The following is a 9,557-nucleotide window of genomic DNA, read 5'->3' on the forward strand; positions in this document are numbered from 1 at the left end:
TTTGTGGCTTTTAGAATCCAAAGGCAATTGGTTCTAGGGTTAGGGATACTTTTTCTAATTTATGAACTAATGAATTAAAGGCACAATTCTTTCATTCTTACAAACCAAGACAGTCACGATTTGGGGAAAAACAATTTCCTACATGAAAATGTGTCTTAAAATATTTTCCAACCAGGATTAAATAATAGTGAACAGGTTGTCATTTATTAAAATTGGGTAAGTTGATGATAAAACTTTCAAAAAATATCCAAACACGTAAAATTGGAACTCAGATATGTTACTGGGAAAACAGATACTTGCTCTAGCTGGGAAATTGTGTGTGTGTGTGTGTGTGTGTGTGTGTGTGTGTGTGTGTGTGTGTGTGTGTGTGTGTGTGTGTGTTTGTGTGTGTATGCACCCACCACATGTCTTCAAATCAGGCTTGGGCCCTGTCGTCAGCTTATTCTGTGGAAGTATGGTACTAAACCACGTAGCCACAGGCTTTCTTCTGGCTTTTTAGTAGTTATTTTGAGATAAATATCTCATGGATTTTCCTGTCTAGACTTAATCTTCTGATCCCCAGCAATCCTTGGGTTAGTGTTACTGTGGGTGCTACCACAAAATAACAGTTCATTAAACTGGGAGCAATATGGAAGTACTCTTGCAAGATATGAAGTAACCAGTTCATTAATGTGGGAGTAACAGGATCACATTAGATTGCATTCAAACACATTATTTCTGATGAGTTTAACTGAAGCCCAAAGCATAATCCAAACCTATTTGCCACATTGTATGAAGTAGCACATATTCATGGTGTAGAATATGAACAATGAATTAAATCATAAAGACTTTGTTGGGTTTGCAACAAAGAAATACAGTGTCATTGAAATGAAGTCCAGACTGGAGGCCTGTAGCAAGCAGGAGAGCATATGCTTAGTGTGTGTCCAACCCCCAGGACCATAAAGAATTAGAAGAGAAAGTGTAAGAGAAAGAAGAAAGGAAAGGAGGAAGAAGGGGTAAGAGAGGAGGAAGGGCAAAGCAGGAGGGAGAAGAGGAGGGGACAGTGAGAAAGTAGAGGTAGGAGAAAAGGAAGAGGGAAACAGGACTCTGGAGAAGAGGAGCAGGTGAGGAGGCAGGAAGAGGAAGATAAATGCAATATATCAACAAGAATTGTTGGGAAACATTTTGCATAAGCGATCTGCATGTTCATGGCAGGATTATTTTCTAATCAGAGAGACAGCTAGCACAGTGACAATATGGGTGATACCTGTTACTCAATCATTTTATTTTCTTTCTTCAGTGAGGAGTTCAGAAGAAATGCTTAGTTCGGTGTTTTACAGATATACTTCAGGATTTCTTTTTCATGAATCAAACAATGGAAAGAACTAAATGCAACTTCCCTTAATAAAAAAAGAATAGAAGCTATATTTATTTGTATTACTATGCATGAAGAAATTCTGGAGATTTCTGGTTAATTCAGAGGGCCCCGTGCAAAAATACAGGACAGGAGGAAAGTAAAACTGTTTTTAAAGTATAATATGTTATCATTGCTGAAAAGTTTTACTGGACGTCTTTCATTTTTTTTTTTTGTTTTTTGCTTTTTGCCAGTTGTTCATTGCTCCAAAGCTGTGCCCTGGAGCCCTTTCCAAGTCACCACATGAAACTCCATTTCTGTAGTCCCTGTGGGTGTGGGTGCCTCCTCAGGTCACCCGTTGAGATGTGTGGCCAACTCCTTTATGGTGGATGTGCAGTGAGTGGATGTGTGTGCATGCTCCCCAGCATTTCCAGATGAGCCCAGCCCACCCTTCCCACCTAACTTCCCAGTCACAGTTGCTCCATTTCACCCAGGAGCTGGCAGCTATGGGTATGGAGTTGAGGCCACTGTTGCCCTCTCCTCCTCCAGCTGTGTTGGTACTGGTCTTCTGTGCTCCTGAGTGCGTGGCCCATCCTAGCGAGACTCTGTTCTGGGGTCACTGCCTGCCCCCATGAGTGCGGGGTGGGGGACACCCTGTTTGTACACTGTACAGTCCATTGGTAAAGGAAGGCTGGGCATGCAGTCTGCCCCCTTGGGGCCACGCAGCCCAGCCTTGGTTCACCTCATCTGTTTTTAAGGGGGTCTGGGTACTGGAGCCATGTGTTGGCCCTTCTGCCAGCTGGCTTGTGACAGATGCAGCAGCTCAGCAACCTGGAGCCCCTTCAGCAACTCTGTGGACCTCCTTTTTCTGGTCCTTGTGGACTCGGGTACAGGGCCAACCCTACATATTCCAATCAGCACACCAGCTGCAGCACCGAGGGAATGAAGTTCCTCTTGCTTTGCTGTGTAGCCTCCTCCGTCGCCTTTCTGGCCCACATGGGCCCAGCTCTGGGTGCCATTCCAGGGATACTCCATTTGGAGGCAATGGGCTCACCCTCTACCCTCGTTGTTCTCCAAAGCAGGGGAAAGTGCCTGGCCTTGACAATTTAGGCTGCACAGATGGAAGGCAGGACTTGCCTTGCCTTCCCCCCGGCTTTGGCACCTGAGTCTGGGTTGCTTGGTTTAGTCACTAATGGAACCTTGTTGGCTACAGCCCACCGCAAATGTCCTGCACCTGCTGCAGCAACAATGCAGTGTCTTGGACCCCCTTAGGGTCACCACATGGACCCCTGATGGGCCTACTTGGGCTGGGTGTGGGTTTCATCTCAGGACTCCCATTAGGAAGTGCCACTCTCCTTCGTGGTACTGCAAGCAAGAGGTGCCACATATAATATCTACTTTCTAACATTTTCCTTCACTGAGATAAACAGAACTTGGAGATATAAATAAGTTTTATAAAAACAAAATATATAAACTATATCACTTCAACCTTTTAAACCACTGTAATATTTTTATCCAGTAGGAATTCTGTCTGTAATTACCTATTTTACATTTGAATGTAACTAATGTAATGTATTTTGTGTGTATTTTACTATTCTAGTATAATTTCATTTGCACTACTTATAATTTTTTTCAAATTCTGTGATTTAATCACGTGTTTATGGATAGGAGTTTTGTTGTACTTTTATTTCAGTTTTCCATTATGGCCTTATGAATACAAACAATAAAATCCATTCTTGTTGGTATAAAGTTCAATGATTTTGGACTAGAGACTCAAGGATATAGCATAGCATTACATATCATACAGTAATGTGTAACACTTTGTTTAATACTGCTCCAAAAAATAATTGATAATTCAGGTGGCAGCCACTTCATCTGCCATGCTGGTCTGTCTGGTGAAGTAGGATCCTAGTGGCAGCTTGCCCATATCAGGCCATTGCAGGCACCTCACCTGGGACTGTGGGAGAGGATCAGGGTGCACCTACTGTTCAGCTAAGGCAGCAACCCGGCAGCTGCTGTGTGAATGACACAGTGTCACTGACTCACATCTAACACATGCCTGCCCCGTGGGCTTGGGCCCTGAGGATCAGCCCCTGGGAGCACACACACACACCGTGGGGCAGGGGGTGCCTACCTAGGAAGGTGTTTAGACCAAACAGAAGCCACTCTGCAGATTAGCTGGTACAGTATATATTCTCGTTAGGGCAGGGGACAATTCTGCTGTGCTGTGGGGAGAAAACAAGAAGACAGACCCAGGCAGGTGAAGCCAACTTTTCGTACTCAGGCTGGCAAGGAAACTTTCCTCCATGCACTCTCCAGCAGGCTCAGGAAGCCCTTCCATGTTCCTTGTCCATGGAGTAGCAGCCAGGGACACTCATGTCTGGTACTCCTTGCTGCTCTTTTGGGTTTGTTTGTTAATTTATACAGACAGCCCCTCCCTCAGACAGCAGAGTTATTCTGGGTTTTGTAAAACGTTCTGCATCTGAGCATTCCCAAGTTTGGTTTTTGTATTGTTTCTTGTAAATCCTTTGTGAAATTTGTGTTTTAGGTGTTGAGGTGCGAGAGAAGGAGCCAGATTATGAACACAGTTTCCTACCAGTCTTTCATTTAAAAATGAAAACAGATTCTCTATAAAAATGCCTATCCGGAAATAAATTTGAGAGGGGAAAAAAAGGCTGCTTTCTCATAAGATCAAAATGTGCTAGTTTTATATGCATGTTTTATGCGCTCAAAATACAATTAAGAAACTCACTATCTAGGAACAATTGTCCAGAGCTAAGAGTTAAGTGTCTGGGACCTAGAGGCATAGTGTTTGTGAGGTTTATCCAAAGGGAGGGAAGAAAGTTAAAATTCATAAATGACTTTGTAGAATCAAGGTGACAATACAAAATGAGAATCACAATAAACTTCTTTGCTATTCGGGGTCTTTCATTATTCCATATGAATTTTTGGATTGCTTCTTCTATTTCATTGAAGAGTGACATTAGGATATTGGTAGGTATCGCATTGAATTTGGATATAGCCTTTGGCAGTATTGCCATTTTCATGATGTTAATCCTCCCAATCCAGGAGAATGGGAAGTTTCCCTCTTCTATAGCTCTGCTTTAATTTTCTTTTTCAGGTTTTTAAAGTTCCCATCATAGAGGTCCTTCACCTCTTAAATTAACTCCTAGGTATTTTATTTTTTGTGCGGCTAGTAAAAAGGGGTTGCTTTCCTAATTTCAGCTGCACTCTTATCGTTATTGGAATACAGGAAAGCCTTTATTTTCTTAGAGTTAATTTTATAATCTGCTAGTTTACCAAAGTTTCTGATCAGCTCAAGTAACTTGAGAATGTAGTCCATGGGTTTCATTAAATACAAGACCATGTCATCTGCAAAGAGGGACAGTTTTACTTCATCTTTTACTATTTGGATCCCTTTAAGATTGCATCTTATCTTATTGCCCAAGATAGCATTCTAATATTAAGTTGAAAAGGAATGGAGAGAGCAGACATCCTTATCTTATTCCTGAATTTATAAGTAATGGGTTTAACTTCTCACCATTAAGTATAACGCTGGCTGTAGGTTTGTCAGTTCTTAGCAGAAAGAACAGCACTAGAGCAATATCAGTTCCAAATTTCAAACGCTACTAAAAAGCCATGGTAATAAGAACAGCTTGTTTCTGGCACAAGAACAGACCTGAGGACCAATGGAGTAGGACTGAAGACTCAGAAATGAACCCCCTGACCGATAGCCACCTAATCTTTGACAAGTGAGCTAAAAAAAGAGTATGGAAGAAAGACAGACTTTTGAGTAAATGGTGTGGGAAAAATTGGTTAAACACCTGTTAAACTAAAGCTGCATCCGTGTATATTATCCTGCACAAGAATCAACTCCAAATGGATCAAAGACCTCAAAATAAAAGAGGACACCATGAAAACATTACATGAAGGAATAGGATAAACTCTAGGGCTTTTTAGCACATACCGAAATTTTCTTAATAGAGAGCCAGAAACAAAGAGTAAAGAAAAATAACTTAAGAAATTCATTCCTTAATTCATCTCTTTATGAAACAAGTAATTTACTATTACAAGATGAGATGAAATTATAAATTCCAAATGCTGATGCAGTCTGTATGTAATAAACTTATTACAATAGTCAGAAAAAGAAATCAAAGAAACGTTGGACAAATGGGATTGCATGAAAGATGAGAGCTTCTGCAAGGCAAAGGTCATAGCTAGCAATATCAATAGAAAACACACGTTCTGGGAGAAGATCTTCATGAGGTATAAAACAGACAAGGTCTTATATCTAAAATGTACTTAGGACTCAAAAAATTAAATCCCCCAACAGCAGATCCTCAAAGAAACAACTGCTCGATAATTAAGTGGGCTAAAACTTAAAGAGAGACTTCCCTGAAGAGGAAATAAAAATGGCCATTAGACACATGAAGAAATGTTCAACTATTCTAGCCACAAAAGAACTGAAAATCAAGACAACATTGCGATTGCACCTTACTCTAGTTAGAATGGCTATAATCAGGAAATTTAATAACAACATGTTGGAGGGGATGTGGCTAAAACTGAACCCTATTTCATTGATGGTGGGAGTGTAAACTTGTTTAACCACTTTGGAAAGCAGTATGGAAGTTCTTCAAAAGACTTCATGTAAAGTTCCCCTATGTCCCAGCAAGCCCACTTTTGGGCATTTAGGCATTTACCCAAAAGATCACAAACATGGTCATACGAAAGTTGCCTGTGCAACCATATTTACTGCAGCATTATTCACCATAGCTAAGATATGGAACCAACCTCGATGCTCCTCAGTTCATGAATGGATCAAGAAAATGTGATACACACACACACACACACACACACACACACACACACACACACACACACCACACACACATACACACACACATAATGGAATTTTATGCCTCCATTAGAAAGAATGAAATTGTCACATTTGTTAGGAAATGGATTTGGTACATATTATATTAAGTGAAGTAAGCTAGGCCCAAAGAAACATATTTCCCATGGTTTTCCTTGTTTGCAAGGACTAGTATATGTCTAGGACAAGCAGAGAAGATCAAAGGCTATGGATGTATAACTATATAAGATGACATTAACTGAAAGGTACCCCAAGTCAGACACACAAGTGATTTTTTCTTTCTTGTTTTTGTTTTTAATATACTTATAATGCACTATGTGATTCTTTTGTAGGTTCATCCCCCCATGGTATAATCCCTGTTTTCATTGTATTTGATTCCAGTGTTCTGCATTTTTGTATACATTTTTGTAATTTGGGGTGTGGAAAGGTTATAGCAGAATGCTGAAATGGGGATGCAGGTTGACCCATTGTGATGATGAGATGTACAGGACACTGTGCCAAAAATGAATTTACAATGTCGGGTAGGGGTCAAGGAGGGAGGAGTTGGAGAGTTGGGGAGGGAAAGGGTAGTAGGGGAAAAACAAAGGAGGAGGTAACAATGCTCAATAGGAAATGTACTCATTACCCTACTCATGTAACTGTAAACCCTCTGTATAGTATTTTTACAATAAAAAATATAAAACTCTCTTCCTGGTATAGATTTCCAGTGCTGCCCTCGGCATTGCATTTTTTGCCTTTTCTGGCTGTGGTTAGGTCCATCTGCCTAGTGGATCAGTAGTCTTCAAGGCTTCTTGGTCCTGAAGTGGGACTTGGATTATCCAGTGATGGTTGGAACTAGGCCAAGGACAGGACAAAACCACTTCCAGGGCATGGCTTCTTCATTCCCCCCCTCCCCAATGCAACTAGGATTGCAAGCAGAATTTCTATGAATTTGACTCCAGAAAACAACTACTGAACCAAAAGGAAAGGTCACCAAACACCTCCCTTCCTCCCCCATTCCTTCCTTTCTTCCTCCTTGGGAAAGTACAAAATAATTTTGCAGGTTTTAGCAAACACACAAATTGCCCACCACCTCCCCTTTTAAACTAGGTTTAAAGTCACTAAGTCATGTAAATGGATAATGCCGCACTCATTATTCTGGACAACTTCAGGTTGTTTGATGCTTTAATTTGTTGTTGTTGGTGGTGGTGGTAGGAGGGCCTGAACTCTGGGTCTGGTTGCTGTACCTGATGAGATTTACAGCTCAAGGCTAGTGTTCCTCCATTTGAGCCACAGAGCCATTTCCACATTTTTCTGCTTATGTGGTGCTGAGGAATTCAACCCAGGACCTCATGCATTCAGGACAAGCACTCTACCACTGAGTCTCCTTCCCAGCCTTAATGCTTCAATTCTTTAAATTTTATTTTTGTCAGTCCTGGAGTTTAATCTCAGGGTGTAAACATATCCCTGAGATCTTCAGCTCAAGTGGAGCCCTCTACCACTTGAGCCACAGTGCCAACTCCTGTTTTCAGATAAGCATCTTTCAGACATTCCTGTCAGGGTTTGCTTTGATCAGTGAATTTTTAATTATTGGAATATTGCAGTTTATCTGAAATTTAAAGTTTTCTGTAAAACTTTGTCTTCAAGTATTCCAATAGTATTAAATATTACATTTACAATCTATTCTGCAGCAATACATTTTGAAATTATTATGTTAAGATGAAAATCTTGCTGTTTGTAGAAAAGTCCCATTAAAGTCCAAATTGGAAATATGGTCATTTCAGCAGCCTTGAGTCTCCTTCATATTTATTTATTTATATTTGTGAAAATACCATGCAGAGGGGTAACAATTACATGGGCAAGATAATGAGTACATTACTCATCAAGCATTGTTGCCTCCTCCTTTGTTTCCCCTTCCCATCTGTTCTCATCTGCCGCCCCCCATGCTCTCCAGATACCCCTTTGCCCGCCCCCCACCCTTGCCGGCCAAGGTGTAAAGATCGTTTTTCTTTCATTTTTTATTTATTTTTTTTATAGTGAGAATACCAAACAGACGAGTTACAATTACATGGGTAAGATAATGAGTACATTTCTTATCAAGCATTGCTGCCACCTCTTTGCTTCCCCTTCCCATTCCTTTCCATACTACCCTCCTCTCCCCACCCGACCCTCCCCCCACCCCCCATCAAAGTTGTAAAGTTCGTTTTTTGACCTAAAGACTTGTATATCTCATTGTTGCAATGGGTTCACCTGTATCCCTAGATAAAAGATTAGTTTTTTCCCTTCCCCTACACAAATTATAACAACATCAAATACAGTGAAAGCAGGGGCTATACTGTGGGTGATGGACATACAAAGCAATATAGAAATCATCTTATAAATATGTTAGAAAATATCGCAAGGAAAAATAAACATGGAATCTTTATCTTGTGGTTCATTTCACCTAACACCAAATTCTCTGACCTATTCTGCTCGTCTCAGACATATTCTGGCTATTGCAAATAAGGGAAACCAGGGGAACTATGTTTCTTTGGGACTGGTTTACTTCACTTAATATCAATTTTTCCAAGTCTTTCCATTTCCTAACAAATAGGGCAATGTTATTCTTTCTGATGGAGGCATAGAATTCTATTGTGTGTGTGTGTGTGTATATATATATATATATATATATATATATATATATATATATATATATATATATAGAACATATATATACATCATACATATATATGATACATATATACATAAATATATGATATATATACCATATATATGGTATATATATCATATATATGTATGTATATATACCTATACTTATATATAACATATATATACATATATATGTATATAGATAGATATATATATCACATATATATGATATATATAGTAGATGCATGGATCAATAAAATGTGGTGTATATATATATATATAATGTGATATATATATAATATATATATATATATATATATATATAGGATCAATAAAATGTGGTATATATATATATAAAATGTGATATATATATATATATATAATGTGATATATATATATATATATATATCACATTTTATTGATGCATGCATCTACTAAGGGGCATCTGGGTGGGTTCCATGTCTTAGCTATGGTAAATAATGGTTCAATAAACATAATTGTGCTGGTAGCTTTAATATGGTCTTGTTTTTGACCATTTGGTTAAATGCCCAAAAGTTGGATTGCTGGGTCATAGGGTAGCTCTATGTGGAGACTTTTGAGCAGCCTCCATACTACTTTCCAAAGTGGTTGAACAAGTTTACATGCCCACAAACAATGCAATAAATTTCCCTTATGCCCACATCCCCTCTAGCATCTGTTGTTATTAGAGTTCTTGGTTATAGC

This window comes from Dipodomys spectabilis, unplaced genomic scaffold (genome assembly GCF_019054845.1).
Source record: "Dipodomys spectabilis isolate Male_0828 unplaced genomic scaffold, ASM1905484v1 ptg000205l, whole genome shotgun sequence".
Lineage (NCBI taxonomy): Eukaryota > Metazoa > Chordata > Mammalia > Rodentia > Heteromyidae > Dipodomys > Dipodomys spectabilis.